This window comes from Xiphophorus maculatus, chromosome 2, assembly GCF_002775205.1.
Source record: "Xiphophorus maculatus strain JP 163 A chromosome 2, X_maculatus-5.0-male, whole genome shotgun sequence".
NCBI lineage: Eukaryota > Metazoa > Chordata > Actinopteri > Cyprinodontiformes > Poeciliidae > Xiphophorus > Xiphophorus maculatus.
In genome coordinates this window covers 15,943,764-15,960,180 of record NC_036444.1, presented here as the reverse complement: position 1 = coordinate 15,960,180, position 16,417 = coordinate 15,943,764, and the positions used below count along the sequence as shown (strand labels likewise).

The 16,417-nt window shown below is 37.8% G+C and overlaps 1 protein-coding gene across 1 annotated transcript in view; it reads left to right on the top strand.

The window, feature by feature from the left end:
* Nucleotides 1-16,417, top strand: part of abtb2 (ankyrin repeat and BTB domain containing 2) — a 42,931-nt gene that overhangs the window by 9,996 nt on the left and 16,518 nt on the right. The gene's annotated exons all lie outside the window — the stretch shown is intronic.

Genomic DNA, 16,417 nt, shown 5'->3' with positions numbered 1-16,417 from the left:
AATGTGTTTGTTGGATCACCAAGCTTTGAGCTTCATCAGCAACAACACACATGTAAACATAAGTTGCTTGAACCACTTTCTGTCCACATCACAGTGCATTTCCCTCCCTCCCAAACTTATGATGATAACTACACCAGTGTGGTTTTGAACTAATTTAAACTGTGATCTCAAAACGGTTTTCTGTCTGTGTGCTGTCATACATTGTCTGATCTGCACTAAGACCTGACCCAACATCCAATTTTGGGATTTTTAAAATCATTGTTACACTCAATTCATATTGATTGCAATCATTTTTTCCCCAATCTTTTTATTCTGTTTATTACTTTTGCATTGCACTTCTCATTTGTTTGTAGTTCCCTCTTAGGAGTACACAGTATGCTAAACTCATTTTACACATGAACCCCTGTTCATAGTGTCATCTAAAATACATCACCTGCTGGGTCAAGGTCATCTTGGAGAGCATATGGTACGATTAACAGAGCCACAGTGGTGCACACACACTGCATATTTGGAGCAAACTTCAGAGTAAGGCTTCCTGGAATTCTCTTGTGGTTGGTGAAGGGAAGGAGCACATTTAGCGGGCCATTTGGAGAGCACATGTGGGCACATCAAGTAGGACACACTCTTCTACAGTGTTCAGTTGCCTTTCTTTCGACAGTATATCTGCATCTTGTGTCCACCATGTGTGGACCTCCTTTCAGGAAGTAAAATAAACAGTTCAGTTCCCAGAGGGAACTAAAAGAAAACGTCTGCTTTTCAGTGCAGTCAGTTACAAAACATGTCACAATTTGCTGAGGAGTGAAATACAAATCTTTTGGTGGAACTGTTCATTTATTTTTATTGTAGACCTAAAACCCATTTTTTTAATATACATAATCATCATAATCATAATAATCTGATTTGGGTTTTAAGTGACAGGTAGTCAATCCCTGACTGCCAGTTTATTCTTTTTGCAATAACACTCCAACCAGATACTTGCTTTTGCATTTTAGGGCGATGGTGGTCCTTATATGATAGGTCTCTTGGGATGTCATCCAACTAATTTGGGAACATCTGTAATGAGTGGCTCTTGTCAGAGTTAGTTTGTGTTTGGATGGGTTGCGTGAATTAGTGGTCTCTGTCTATTCAGTGACATCTGTTCCGTCGCTTTCTGTTGGCCAGGCTGTTACTGTGCAGTGTTTGCCATCTGTGTGTCACCGCAGGTCACAGACAGTGCTGGACAAAATACACCCCAGCAGTGGTGGCCAAGTTTTCCCCTTAGTGGCCGTATGATCGGCTTATAGAGGATGTAAATGGTTGGAGGTGGAAGATCGGTCATGTGATGTGAGCTGGAATTTCTCACCAAAAGGATACCTTCTTATGATTCCTATATGTGCTATTCTTCCTCAATGTCATACTTTGTGACACGTGGTTTGGGTTTTGTGACGAAGCAGGGTGACTGGATTCTTCAAATCTTGAATTTATCCATTTCCATCATTTGTTTACTTTTGCACCAGTTTCTCCAAAGCACATTCCACCCAAGCGACCATTTCCAGAGTACCGTTGCTGTGTCACGATTTGGCACAGGTTTTTCTTCTTTTTTTTTCCCCTTTCTTTTTTCAAACTTTGCACATGGAGGCTGCAGAGGAAGTCAGTCAGACAGAAACTTAACAGACCACAACTTTGGTCTGAGAGCATTTCTGCTTTTTAGCCGCTTTAGAATTGAGGTGTTGGGTAGGACATTCACATGGTTTAACAACCTCCAGTAAAAACTTGCTGATAGTAACTTATTTAAGTAACTTGTTTTAAAACTACTTTCAATATGTGATTTTTCTGTTTTGTTTGCAGTCAAACATATTTCTAAGCCAAATTTGTCTGTCTTATGAGCAAGAAATAATCAGCTTTCAGGGGTAAAGCTGTATTGTTCTTAACACCTGGAAAAACTCCTTTCACTCCAGCTTGTTCTCTGACCTCATTAAAGGGCTTTTAACTTCAGGTTTTAAACAAATGCTTTTCAAATGACTCCACTTCTAACCAAAATAATAGTTCAGAAAACATTGTGTATTTTATTAATTTTGACTAGATGCTACATTAAAAAATTGTATGCACCAACTCCATCTACCTGATCTGTAGTCACAAGCATACATTTCTGTACTGTTTATTTTTATCTTTTTTTTTGGTTAAGTTTTAAGTAACAATACATATGCTGTATGCATACGTCAACACTCCATGTTTCCTTATACAGCTGTTAAATGGTGTAATAAAAGTATCGTAAAGGCACACTGACAGCAATTATAATGTAGTGTGCCATAAATTCACTAACAGGGGTCAAGAGGAAGTTGTTAACGAGGATAAGTGGAGCAGTGTTCTATTAGGCAACTTCACCAATAATTAGATGATTTGTTCAATAATTGTCTCCTCTCTTTCGAAGCTTTCTGTCCCCTAAATAAGGACCCCTTTTGGAAAGTTCAGTCTTGCACGAATAAAGGGATTGTATAGCTTGACAATGGAGGTGTAGGAGGCAGATGTGTTAGTGGTTTAGAGTTTCAATGGGGAGGTATTAAGTCTTAGGAGCAGTGCGTCATCTCATCCCAGAGAGATACAGCTGACCAGTTGAGCAGCACGGACTAATCCAAGTTCTGTCATGCTAACATTTAAACAAAGTGGTTTTATTTTCCTATGTTTAAAGGTTTCTGTTTTCACATGAGAAGCACAGAGTAATTCCCAACTACAGGCAATGATCTGACTTTAAGGAAATGATGGATTTAAAACTCATGACATCTGACTGGAAGGCAAACACATATGTGTGTACTTAAAGTGGGAGGAGATGTGTTGGAGATTCTTTGTTACTCTGATAACATTGTGGCTCTGTCCTGCTGCCTGAATAGACATAGATAAAATGAATACAACTGCATACTCACTCAGCTAAACTTAAATAGTTTAGATGAAGACACAAACAGATGGGAAAAGTGTTTTTTGTTGTTTTTTATATGGAATTTGTAGACTTTATTTGATATCTGTGATATCTAGCTTATTTTTAGGAAAGAGGAGGTGGGATGAAGGTCTGATCTTTTTGGTGTCATCTTTGCTTTCTAACATTAATCCCAAATGTGAAGAACCCGACAGCACAACATACTACACTGTGTATTGTTTTTTAGAAATAAATCTGTAAAATACTCCCAAATTTCTTAGTTAAACACAAACTTAGAAAAAACATTTTAATATAAGTGGAATTACTTTTTCATTTGTTTTTTTTTCTTACTACTACTTACACGTTTGAATGGATTACTGTGGCCTTTAGCTCTATGCAGGGAAAGAAAAACCTTGGCTGGGTCCTGCCTTGACCCAGTGGAAGGCTGGAAGTTTCCCCAAAGCTCATCGTCTCTCAGTTTTTCTACTCCTTTGACCTTCCTCTGTTGGTTTTTGCGCCACATGCAGCTGCTGATCCCTGTGTTCTGCAGTGGAGTCTTGAAATGCAATTATTATATTTTGTGAAAGGGAAGTAATAGAAAACTAGTAACAGACAGTGCATTCAGTGTGGCTTTGGTTTTTATGTGCCTTTAAGTGAAAAGCATTATGAACTTTTACAAAGGTGCACAAGTAAAAAAGTGTCAAATGTGGGATTTTGAGGTGGTTCACAATGGCAATTCAAGTATGCATTAAATCCATTAAAGCAGTGAGACTCCATTGTTTTATTATTTTTCAAAGTACTACTATATGGATAGATTTTACAAATAGGACTTGTGCTTTGACAGTTTGTTGTGTAATGTCATAAAACCAGAAAAGAAAAACTACTGTATTTATTGGTACCATGTGATTGAAAAATGCCATTTAACAATGGATAAAATTTTTATTCAGATGCTAACATTTCCAGATTTCAAATAGAGAAAATTAGCCAGCACATCCCTCTGTTGTCTGGACTTCAAGTGGAAAAATTTAGTTTCCCAACAAGCCTGACCTCAAAATCTAGGTTAGCAGCTTATCTTGTATCCATCCATCCACCCATCCATTATCTTCCACTTATCCGGGGTCCGGTCGTAGCGGCAAAAGCCTAAGCAGAGAGCCTTAGACTTTTGGGCCAGTTCCACCGGGGAAATCGGCTGAGTAACTTTTTGCTTCCAGCTTATCCTGGATGCAAAATGTTGGTCATTTCTGCAGTCATTAGGTTTTCCATTCTCATCAAATCTCTCAAAAAGGTTTATCCACCATCCTGTGGTGAGCATGTTGGAACAAAGTTTGAAACACATTAGCTTTTGTTGGTAATACCAGTTGGTGTGGTCACTGAGTATATCTGTTAGATATCCCCACTGGTTTTTCACTCGTCTCTTCCCCATTTCCTCCACTGAACTTCTTTTTTTAGACGTTTGAGGAAGGAAAAATCAGGTTTGAACTCTCAGATCTTTTTTTTTTGCCATGAGTGCTTCATAGCTGTGTATCACAGTTAAAATGTATTTACTTTGTAGTTGCTTGTGCCAAATATTCAGAGTACCACCAAAGGTCACTCTAAGTTTGTAGTTAAGCACAGAGGAGCTGCAGTCAAGCTACAAGGGAGATTTTTTGCTTCTATTCACTTCTATATCAGTCTATGGACCTGAATTTTCTGCGTAACAAAATGTTTAGGTATTGGTAGCGAAATGAGATTTACTGCTAACTGAGAAGCACAGGATGGCCAAATATATGTTTTGCATTTTAATTTGATACTTTTGAACATTTTCTTTCTTTTCTTCATGGCCTTTGCTTGCCATTATCTGCTGTCTGAGAAATGAATCAGAGAAATATTCAAGCATCTTTGGCCACTTATTTTGTAACTATTTCACTCCTTATTCTGGTTCTCCTACTTCTACTTTTTGGCTCCCAGCTGCAGTCTGGTTTTGCCAGCTCCCTCCTGGCTGAAGGTGAGCCAGTGATTTCCTTCACAGACCTTCTGTTGCCTTTAGACTCATGGGAGCCTGCTGCTGAGAGAGGACTCTTTTAGAAAGCCATTCTACATATAGAGCACCTAGTCTTAAATGTTCTTACTCATTTTATTACAAAGTGTTTTTTATCACCTAGGCGTGACCTCACTTTAGGCAATGGATTTTTTTTCTGTATTTCTATTTCAAACACCATTAAGACTATCTTATCATATCCCCAGCTTGTTCTTATCATGTTGTGGTGTCTCTAGTGGCAAAAGGTAAAATGTAAGTAATTATCACCCTTCTGTTTCTGAAAGCCCATTTGAGACATCAGGGACTGAAATTGGAGAATGGGAGTTGTCAAGTGTGGGGAAACCAATGCATGCATTTTTCCTGCTTATTGCTTTGCGTCGTCCAAACCCCAACCCAGAACGGTTGGCGAGCAGCTGGACGAAATGTGCCAACAGCCTCCTCCCCTGTCTGTCTGCCTATTTGTGGTTATTGGCTTAGAACAGGGCAGGAAGTTCAAAGATGTAATGGTGGCTTTAAAAATGGATTAACACGTAATGCGAAAGTTAAAGATGCATCTTATATAGAATCTGACGGACAACATTCATATACAAAATTAAGACACGAGGGTCTTGTGGGAATTTTCAGCTGTTATCATGGCCTTCAAAAAGACTGTGGGGGGGAAAATGGAAGGAAAACAAGGTTGATGCTGTTTGTTTGTGTAAGAACTTTGTCAGTGTGTGCACAAGAATAGCTCTCATCTCCCAGTAGGTTGCACACAAACATTACCCCTAAAATGTTCACACACACGCCACCTCCTTTAAAATGTCTTTAGCTGCTAGGCAATGTTCTCTGTCTGGGAAGGATAGAGGGGTATGTGTGTTTTTAGTGTGTGTGGTCAGGATGTGGCTTGCACCTCTCACTCGTCATGATTTACTAACAATGCCATGGTGGTTAGACTCAGATACTCAGCACATATCACAACTCGGAGTTGGTTTACTGTGGTTTACTGTGAAAGGTGCTTGGAAACTATTCACTCTTTTTGTTCACATTATAAGCAAAATTTAATCAGTCTACATGTCATTCATACTGATTTATCTTTTTGTTTGAGGGATTTACCAAAACAAATCAAAACTTTTTTTGCCAACATCTTAAGTTTCAATGCTTGGGTTCATTAGAATTCAGTAAAAATCTGTCGGCCATTATTCAGTCTGTTTGATTTGCACCGCAGGAATTTAAGATGAATCTTCGTTTTCTACTTGGGAAGAATTGTATTGGCACACATATGCTCATATACACACAGACTCTTGTGAGAATTACCCAGCTTCCTAAACTCACAAAAGGCAAATTGACTCTGGCTTTTATATTGTTTGTTCTGTCTTAAAACATTATGTGTGCTCTGGTTTTGTGGTATAAATAAATGTGACAAGTTAAGAAATACACAAGGATTTGAAAATGGTTATCTTTCTTCAACAAAATCTGTATTTTCTCCTTTTTTCTTTACTTTCCTTCTCCTGTTTCCTTTTGTCTGAGCTTTAGTGGGTGGCCCATGGAGAACAATGGAACAAAATTTTCTTACATTTTTAGTACATCTATGTACACACAGCAATACATTTATGAAGACAGTTTCATTAAAACAGTTTACTGGGATTAGGCATTTTAAGTGGTGCTCAGATGTCTGTTTAAAAGATATAATTGGGACAAAGTCAAGCTTGTCTCTGAGACCTGAAATAGTAACAGCTGGGAATGCATCATAATACAACCTCATCTACATATGTGCACACATTCTCGCCTCCTGTAGCTTTGTTTGAGTTGCTGCCGAGCTAGTGGCTAAGAAATGTGTGCGCAAGTGACCACTGTAGCAACTAAACAGCAAATTCTCCTCAGACTGAGGGTCACACTTGATTGCAGAAAGAGTACTTTGAGCAACTCAGGTTTATTGTGTCTGAGTCTGAAATTGCTTTTGTTTAACAGATTTTGGGGCAGGGACCTGCATACTTTGGACTTAGTGTCATAGATAACTTTGAAGCATTTGAAGTTCTCAAACACTGAGACTTCGATTGTTATCTGAAATATTGGTTAATACATTCTTGGTCTGATAGATTAATATGACTGATAAGTGTTGAATTAGCACTCTAAATTTAGATTATATATTTTTCATGTATTTCTCTTTGACTCCAGGAGTTCGAATAATTTAATCGGGCTGGCTGTTCTGGTATCCAGCCTGCAGTCAGCATTGTAACAGACATGATTACTTGTAGCTATCCAACTTTAGTTTGAAGTGTTTTTAAGAAGAGTAACAGGTTACCTACTGCATTTACGGCTGTAATTGTAGTATTTTTATTTATTCATTTTTTCTATCTTAAGCAAGGGGAAAATGTAGGAGCCTTCTTTCAGTTAGCTAACTAAAATTTCCAAGCAATAGGTGGGCAGGACTATTGTCATTCTTGAACTTCTGAAAACCCATAAAGACCTAAAACTATAGGGACTGTGTGACGGGGCTATTGTAGCTAACGTGTTAAATATGTGATACAGATAACAGCATCTTCCTATTATCAAAAATGATAAAGTGCAGCATCTCATCATTTCCTACAAATAGATTAAAATAAACACATAACGTAAGGAGAAAAAGACTAATCAAATTATTAAATTTACACATGTTTCAATTATTTTATTTGCAATTCAATTTGTCAAACCACACTTTAAGAAAAAATTTAGCCATAAATATCAGTGATTTTGTATCGGCAAAATGACCACAATAAACTTTTGTCTAACATTTCAGGGTCTTCTATAGAGCGGACCACCACGTGGACACTTGTAGGCTCATTGACACGCTAAAGAGGATGCCCTGAATGTGTGTCTTTGTGTGTTGAAGTCTGACTTTGGGGTCAAGAGATGCCATAACTACATAACAGGAAGGTCATTTTTAGCAGGATCTATTGAGATAAAGGCACTCCCTCTCTGTTCAGTGTGAGTGTGGGGGTGGACCACAAGAGTCAGGGGTTAGCTGTAAACCTACTTGGGTGTCAGATGGGTCCTAAAGCCTCTTGAATAAGCTGACTGGTGTAGTGAAAGGCATTTTACGACCTCCTGCTAAAGAGGTGACCCTTGCGGTTCCTGACACACCCAGGTCATCATCGTCCTGATGTGCTCTCCTGCAGTCGTCTGTAAGCCTGACACATGGCCCAATGATTGTTGCTTTGGATGATATCTGAACACTTGACATGTCGTATTATTTAAGGTCATTCTAGTGTGGGTTTGTGTGTGTCCAAACTTAACACACATAACTTATCAGAAAACCTTTGTTGATCAGAAGTTGGGTGGTCCATTGATTTAGTTTTTATTATGCTGCTTTAAAACAAGTTCCATCCATGGCATTGATTTCCTGACTAATTACACAAGGTGATCTTCCCACTCCCAACATCTAGCATTATGACCATAATGCATCTCCTCCCAGTATTGAACTCTTTTAGTCTTCTGCTTAGAGGGTGATTCTTCTCAACAATGCCTCCTAGCTTTAGAGTCGGGCAGATGTGAGTCAAGCAACCCTTCTCATTACTGCTTTTAGAGTGCTGCAGGCCTTCAGAACCAAGCCCTGCTCACTTCACTTTACTGGAGCAAAATGATGTTGAGTTGCAATAATGTCCAATGATATTTATCTTACCCCCATCAAGTTTTAATGGGATGGAATGAATGTTCAGGGTATTCTCTCTTAATGCAAGTTTGATTGGAATTTTATAGTAGTAGAAAGGTTAATGCAGCACTCCTGTACAAGTAGGTTTCTATCTTTCAAAAGACAGAATGGGCTCCAGTGTGTAGGGAGCTGACTGTGCAGATTTGGATTACCTAAGGATGTAGGTGGGATGAAAAGTGAATTTATTCATGGTGTCTGCTTTACTTGAACAATAAATTTAGTTAATTTTCAGTCCTCTATGTCAATTAAGTTTGCATTATTTCACTAAAAACTTTTTAAACAGCCTTGCTTTTGGAAGTTTAAATGTGTACTAAAATATGTATACTAAATCACATGTTGCCTAATGGCACTTTATGTGAAACTAAATTGAAATATTTAGATTGGGTGACTTTAAAAAGGAGGGTAGATGCACATCAGGATAAAAGGAATTAAGTACAAATGCTTCACTAATCCTGATAATCATCCCTTTGCCACCACCCTTATATTTTTCCTTACAGTTTGACTCACTGTTTACTCGTTTCCTAGCCCAACCCAGAATGTTAGTCAGCAGAAAGCAGCTTTAGATTTACAAGGGGGAATTTTGGATCCAGTTCTTTGAAACGTCAGACTTCTAAGTCCCTCTGTCAAACTTGCCCATTGCTCTGTGAGAACCAAGCACCAGTTGAGAGTTTCTATCTTATATTAAGGTGTTAGGATTTTTTAGTGTGAGATTTATTCTGCATACCAGGCTGTCTCCTTTCTCCATAACAAGCTGTTAAAGAACCACTATTTATCATAAGTCATTCTTATCTCCATTAGGGGAAAAACATGAAAATAAGAAGCACATGGACTCAAAAATGCATTGTTTCTCAGGAGTGACTGAGGACATTGCAAACATGTTCACAACTGTTCTTTACCTTGGGGTTTGATATATTTAACAGCCCGCTCTTAGAGAAGTGTGCCATGTGAACATCTGCAGATAAAAAATATTGCAAGTTTTGAAATTTCTCCTCAGAAAACAGTAGGGTTTATAGTGGTGCTAATTACCATTAGCTCTGCAATCCAAAATTAATACAGAAACAAGACATGTGAAGAAAATATACTTTAAGTACTAGTTGTACTACTACTCTACTTACTTTACTTTACTTTACTGAGATGCAACCTGAGGGAAGTGTTGATAGTACCTTCATTATATTTTATATGTAGGGCAGCCATATTTGATAAATTCAGGTTTGCTCAACAAAGGTGCTCTTGTGTTTCTCCGTTTAGGAACCCATTAAAAACTTGAAAATATTAAGAGAAGTAGTGTAGCGCTACTACAAGGTTATTAGACTAACAATTGTTCTAAAATCAAACATTTTGGGACAACTAGTTCATTCAAAGAAAAAAAAAGGCATCTAGTTTTTATGTAAAGGTATTTTACTCGATTTATATGAATTGACCCTTGAACACTATTCAGTGAGTTACTTGTGTTTGTGTGTGTTACTACAAAGTGAGTCAGTCTTGGGTTCAACTTCAGACCTTTTGCTCAATGGGCATGTTGTCTGCCATCTAAACTGACTAGTTCCCTGTTTTCACTCCCAGGATCCTGCTGAGGGCAAACTGGCTGATCACACATATGCAGAAAGAGAGCAATTAATGTGAACACACACTCTTATAAATGCACATGCACACTTTTTTAGCTCTGGTCCAAATGCCGTAGTAGTAATAGCTCAGAGCTAAATAGAGGCTTGCTTGTTCTTTATAGGGGTCAACTGTTCCTTTATGAAATTGGCAAATAAAACATCCAGCCTTGATCTGTTATATTCATTTAAACATAATCATATGTAGCTTATAGATCTATGACAGAGTTTTTCATTTTGCTCTTGTCAAGCTCTTCTCCTCCTGAGACTGATGGTGACTTCATCGTTGTAAAAGTTGATTGCATTAGGAGTAAGCGGGTTTGAGGTTAGATGTTTATGTGAATCTGTTATTGCTGTGTATGTGTGTCTGTAATAACAGTCATTCTGTGTCATTAGAGGGACAGACCCAACCTCCATTTACTGTATAGCACCAACCTCCATTTACTGTATAGCATATTTTCAATCCCAGACAGTATGGGGAACCATGGACCAATAAAAACTGGTCATTCAGTAATATTGTCCCTTTGCTGAAAAGTATGTGATGTGGTGGCACATATGGAAATTGAGATTCTTGAATGTGACTGGATTGCCACAGGCTCCACTTTCACAGCCTGGAAAGTAAAACGTAAAACAAGACTGGAAGATCAGGGAGTAAAGGAGGGAGAGAATAAGGAGGAAAAAAGCTCAAGTCATGTTGAGGATTAGGGTTATTTTTTCTAGATTTTGTGGGGATATTTTTCTGTGGTCTGTGGGAATCTAAAACTCATCGTTCTGAATCCTACTTCTCCTAATTTGTACGATTTGTTTGAGGGTGGTTGCTAGGTATGTTGCTGCATACCACATTTACAACCTCAAAGTCATGTCTTTGCAAGGTTGGTACTTAAGTGGTTTATTTTCACTACATTGAGATTTTTTTTTACTTTACTCAACTTGTACATTTATTCAGCTTGATGTTTTTACTGTAAAATCGTGATCAGAAAATGGTTGTTCACGTCATTCACAATAAGGTTTATGATAAGCAGGGTGGGTGCTTTTACACTTAGCCTGTTATTGCAGATTTGTATCTAGACTTTATCTAGGGTTGTGGAAAAACTACTTCAGCCTGTTTGTAACTGTAGCCAGTTACAAACAGGCTACAGTTGCCTGTTTGTAACTGTAGTAGTAGTTATACTTGCTGTTTTCTGGTTGTAAGTTAATGTGCCAGTGCATCATCATTTACTGCAATAAAATGTAATTGACATTGTTGCATACAATAATCAAGTCTATAATCATAATACTGATGACAACACTGTCTAATTACAACACATTCATTTAATGGAAACCCAGTCCTTTGTTAGGACAGCCATATACTGTAGATTTTTACTTTTATTGCAGTATGTAAAAGTGGTGTTAGAAATGCTCAACTTACCTTTACTTACCACAGGTAACCCTCACAAGGTAAATATTAGCTAAGAAAAAGGGTCGATGAGGTACCTGAAGTCGGTTTAACTCCACGTGGAGAAGTTTCACTCAACAGTTTCAGTAGCTTTCTTCTTTGTATCCCAGCTGTGTTGTTTAAGTTGGACTTTGCTTAATGCTACTTCATGTAGCAGTCGGCTCATTTCATCACAAATCCTTCAACAAATCTAGGGAGAATTTTAAACTACCAAAATGGCAACCCCTGTGGCAGATTACATGAAAAATTGACATTACAGTAGACACACATCAGATTTGTTTTTGATTCCTAGTTCTTCTAAAGCTTTGACCAGCTGCTACATGTTTGAACAGATTTGGATTTTAAGAACTGTTATATGCCAGTATTATTTAATTTGGCATCCTGCCAGTTATTCAAATTTATAAATAATTATTTACATTAGGAGCAATGTCAAACTGCATGTCATTGCAGTCAGTGTTATAAGAAATGACTATAACAACGACTAATTACATAATTTAAGCTAATATCCTATATGAACAACTAGTTTATAGTAAGTTGACTTTAATTGCAAACACCAGTATCTTACTTTCTCTGGAGAATGCTGAACTTTTCTAAAACCGTGCATACATTTAAAAACTGACATCTCATTTGTTGAAAAAGCTAAAAGCTCACAAAGTAGAAACTTTATTGTAAGACATCCAGCCTTCCTATTACCTGTTGAAGTTTTGGTTTCTTTAAATATTAGCTTGAATAAACTTCCAAAATCTCTCCATAGGAAACACAAGGTTTAAGAATCTGATTTCATTTTAAAAGACCTTATTTATTCTAGAATAACAATGTTTTTCACACGGTAAAAACTTCCAAATCAAATAAATGCTGTTACTGCAGCATTAGATATGGTGCGCTAACTGATGAGGAGGAAAATATTGGACTTGAGTCTTAAAACTTACTACTTCAAGGTCAGTCCTAATTAAGTTAATCAGAAAGCGTTACTGTTTTTTTGTTTCTCTTTGCTACTTATTTGTCTAGCAGCCGGTTTTCTCTCAAATGTTTCCTCTTGGTTTAGTCAAAATGTTCCATTTCCGTGATTAATGACGTATGTGCTTATTTAGACACTGACTTGAAGTCCTTTTCCATACACCTGATAAGGCTACTTCCACTCTAGACCCCAGATGTGCTCCACCTCTGACTCCTTGAAGCCAGGGTCGACAGAGGTGTCAGGAGGATGCTGACCAGACCCCATTTTGCTTGTCTGTCACTACCTGTGATTTATCAAACTGACACAAATGTGTCACTCTGTATATAGTAGATCACTCCCACTTCTTATTTAAATCAGTACCATATCTATTTGAGGTCAAGTTTTCCAGTGAATGGGCACTTCAGTCAAATCTGAGATTAAACATAAGCCGTTCTGGGTTATGAATATGTCTGTCGCCTATTCATGTAGTTTCTATTTTTAAAGACACACTTGTAGGTCAACATGTCAGATGATGATTTTTTTTAACCCAAATAGTAATACACCACACTAAGTTTCTAAATGCTCCTCTGTCTTGCTAAGAGTTTGTTTAAATAAGTATCAGAAGGAGGGTTAGCAGAACAAGCAAGCACATTTTTTACCTCACGTGCTCAAACACTGAAGTTAGTGTAACTGAATAAAGACGGTCCTTCTTAGACTTTTGGAGACATACATGTGCCTTTATAGTATTAGTCTTCAGTCAGCATTTTTTGCTGGGAACCTCATGCTCATTGCTTCTGACAAAAGACCTATGTATTGCACATAATGTAAAAGCAGGGAGAAGGAATGTGGTGATGTGTGAAAAACAGGTGTTTTGGAGCATTTACATGTGGAAAACAAGAGGTTGGTCCTTTGAGTGAGGGATCACATCTGGCGTATGGATTCCACAGAGGAGAAATGAAGCACAACTGTTTCATTTCTTGTGTGGAAAAAGACACGCTCACTGAAAGACGAGGGATCAGAAGGTGGTGGGAGTGACACACACACACCCCATTGCACCCTTGTCAAACACTGTACTGTTGTGTGCAGTGGAAGAAGCTTACAACTCCCTGGACCAGAATCAGAACTACTTTTTTCGGCAGGGGAAGTGACTTTGAAGCCCTCTCTTCCTGAATGCTTTGATCTGTCCACTCTGTAATGAATGAGGTGGCTGTTAAAGAAGAAATGGCATGTGTTGATGCGTTTTTTGTTTTTATGTTGTCCTCTGTCTCACTTTGAATTGAGTGACAGTTTTTCTTGAGTTCACTGAGCAAGCTAGCATGACTGTATCATTCTGTCCTAGACACACTTACTCGTTGGTAGACAAAACAAAGTAAGTATGGCTTGTGGGTGGGAAAAGAATTTGGCAACAAAAATGACAAACATAACATAAAACTTGAGACATGTTGTTGAAAAGTAGCAACAGGGTACGTACACAGTCTAGAAAAATATACCACTTGCTCTTTACTTTCTTCTACTGTTTCACATTTTTCGCCTTAAGTATTCCCAGCATTCTCCCATAGCTTTTTAAATCTTAATTACCGTACTAGTACGATATATACTTAAGGTGTGAGTAAAAGGTACATTATTGACGAGCAGTGCTACTGAATGGCTCCTGGGATACAATAGCCTACTAAATACTTTATCCTAGCAGTATTCCCACACTGATGCTGAGATGAGGATCATGATTTAGTTTGTGCTATTCCAGCACACATTAAAGAAAACTTTGTGTATTGATTAATGTCCTTTTCAAAATGAGACAAGTGTGTGGTTCTCTGGAAAAAATAAATGGTGATAACAACCCAAATAACTGATACGAGAAGTGTAAACATTCCCGATAGTCTAGCTATCTAATCTAACAACACTCCCAAGCATGAGTTGGGTTAGACAAAAGGTGACTTGAGAGATAACAGAAGATAATTCACTAGCAACAAAGTGATACAGCATAGTGATGTGGTGGAAACGCAGTGGAACATCGCCTCTTGAAGAATTTACTTTTTTTAAATGTTTTTTCTGTCTTTTATAAAAAAGATAAAGAAAGTTGCATTTTTAGGACAAACTTGTAAGCTACAATTTATTGTAGTTTCAGTGAGTAAGAAACTTGATCTGTTTAACAATTTTACAAAAAAACGCTTTCCTGTGCTCATGTCCAGTAACTCAAATGAAGAAGTACTTATTTCCCATTTATGTTGTTGCTAGATATGTATTTGTTGCATGAAAAAATTGTGTGAAAACAAATACATTGGAAATGTATACTAACCTTGGTAATAACCCTGTTGGGCTAAGTTAAGATGAAATGGCTTGAGGGAGAGAAGTTTGGATGGGTGTGTAAAACTGCAACAGGCTTTGTGGTAAGTTTCAGCTGTGATTTGCAGCTGAGATTCCCACATGACATGTGCAGGGTCAACCTCAGAAATGGAATCATAATAGCCTCAGAAGAATGAATCCCTCGTGTCACTTGTCTCGAACTTCTGCCTTACACAACTCAGTCCAATACTTTTCTCCAAGTTCCCCCTTAGTTGGATGACTCATTCCATTTCCAAAAAGCTCGACATGGTCACCACCTCCCTTCGCTTCCTTGTATGCTCAGAAGTGCCAAAAAATGATGTGCAGATTGGAGGAGCTGCTAGTATTAGTGGTGGTGGGGACAGGCCCTGGTTGGCTTGCAGACCAAAATAAGGTCCAAATGACGCAGACTGGGGTTCAGTGGTGAAGAAACTAGAGGATTGGTACTGTGGGAAAAACTGACATTTACCCGTAGGTTTTAAAAGAATCAATTGGAGTTGTATTTACATTATCACAGGTTTTGCTTTGGTACCGCATATGTGATGATTTATATTAAGTATTTTCCTCAAATTTCTTAGTTCTTTTGTTCTGAATGCCAGTAGAGGATATGTGTGCGTTCACTGCTGACTGCATGTTGGCATTCTCAGCTGCTTCACTTGAAGTGACCTTAAACATGCAGCCAAAGCAACAATGGAATGCTGTAGAATCAAAACAAATTGAATATGGCCCTGAATATGGCCCAGTCAAAGACTAAATGCAATTGAGGATTGGTGGGAAAGCTTAAAAAATGCAGTTAAATGCTATAAATCCAATCTGAATGAACTTTAGCCAATTTGAGATTTCTACTTTATTTTTAAAAACTACGTATCTACTGTGTGTTTAAACAGGTACTAGCACATTGTATAAATCAGATACACATTGTATAAATTGCATACTTGCAAAAATGCAAGTACTGTAAAAATAGATGCAGTGTTACTTTGAGTGAGACTGAACAGTCTTTGACAGCAGATCAATGCTACTGAGAATATTGTAATTGAGTTACTTTGATTTTCATTTTTGAAGTTTCTCATCTAATCCACTACTGTTGTCTTTATAAAGGTATGCGGTACATCGTTTTCTTGTTTCCTTTCTCATCAGCGTTTTGAAACAATGTCTCCTTTATGGAGAGTAACATCATACCATGGACCAGAAACGCATGAGAATATAATTTTAGGGACAATATCCAGGGGTGGAAGTTAAAAATGAAGCAGCTGTTTTTTTGTGCATCATAAATACATCAGAAACCTTTTTTCTTCTTCTCTTTATTATCCCCAGCTCTACCCCACTCATTTTGTCCTGCATGGCATAAAGTATGTGCTTCTTTCTGGAGCCCAAAAAAAAAAGTTGTCCTTCAGGCAGCTCACCAAGCACACTAAACAGTTTGATCTACATCAGATTACAACACAGCCTGGTTTATACACGCACTGTGCAGAAAAGCAAACAAAAAGGAGGTAGAGGAATACAAAGAGGCAAAAAAAATAGAAGTCTGTCTTCTCGTCATTGGTT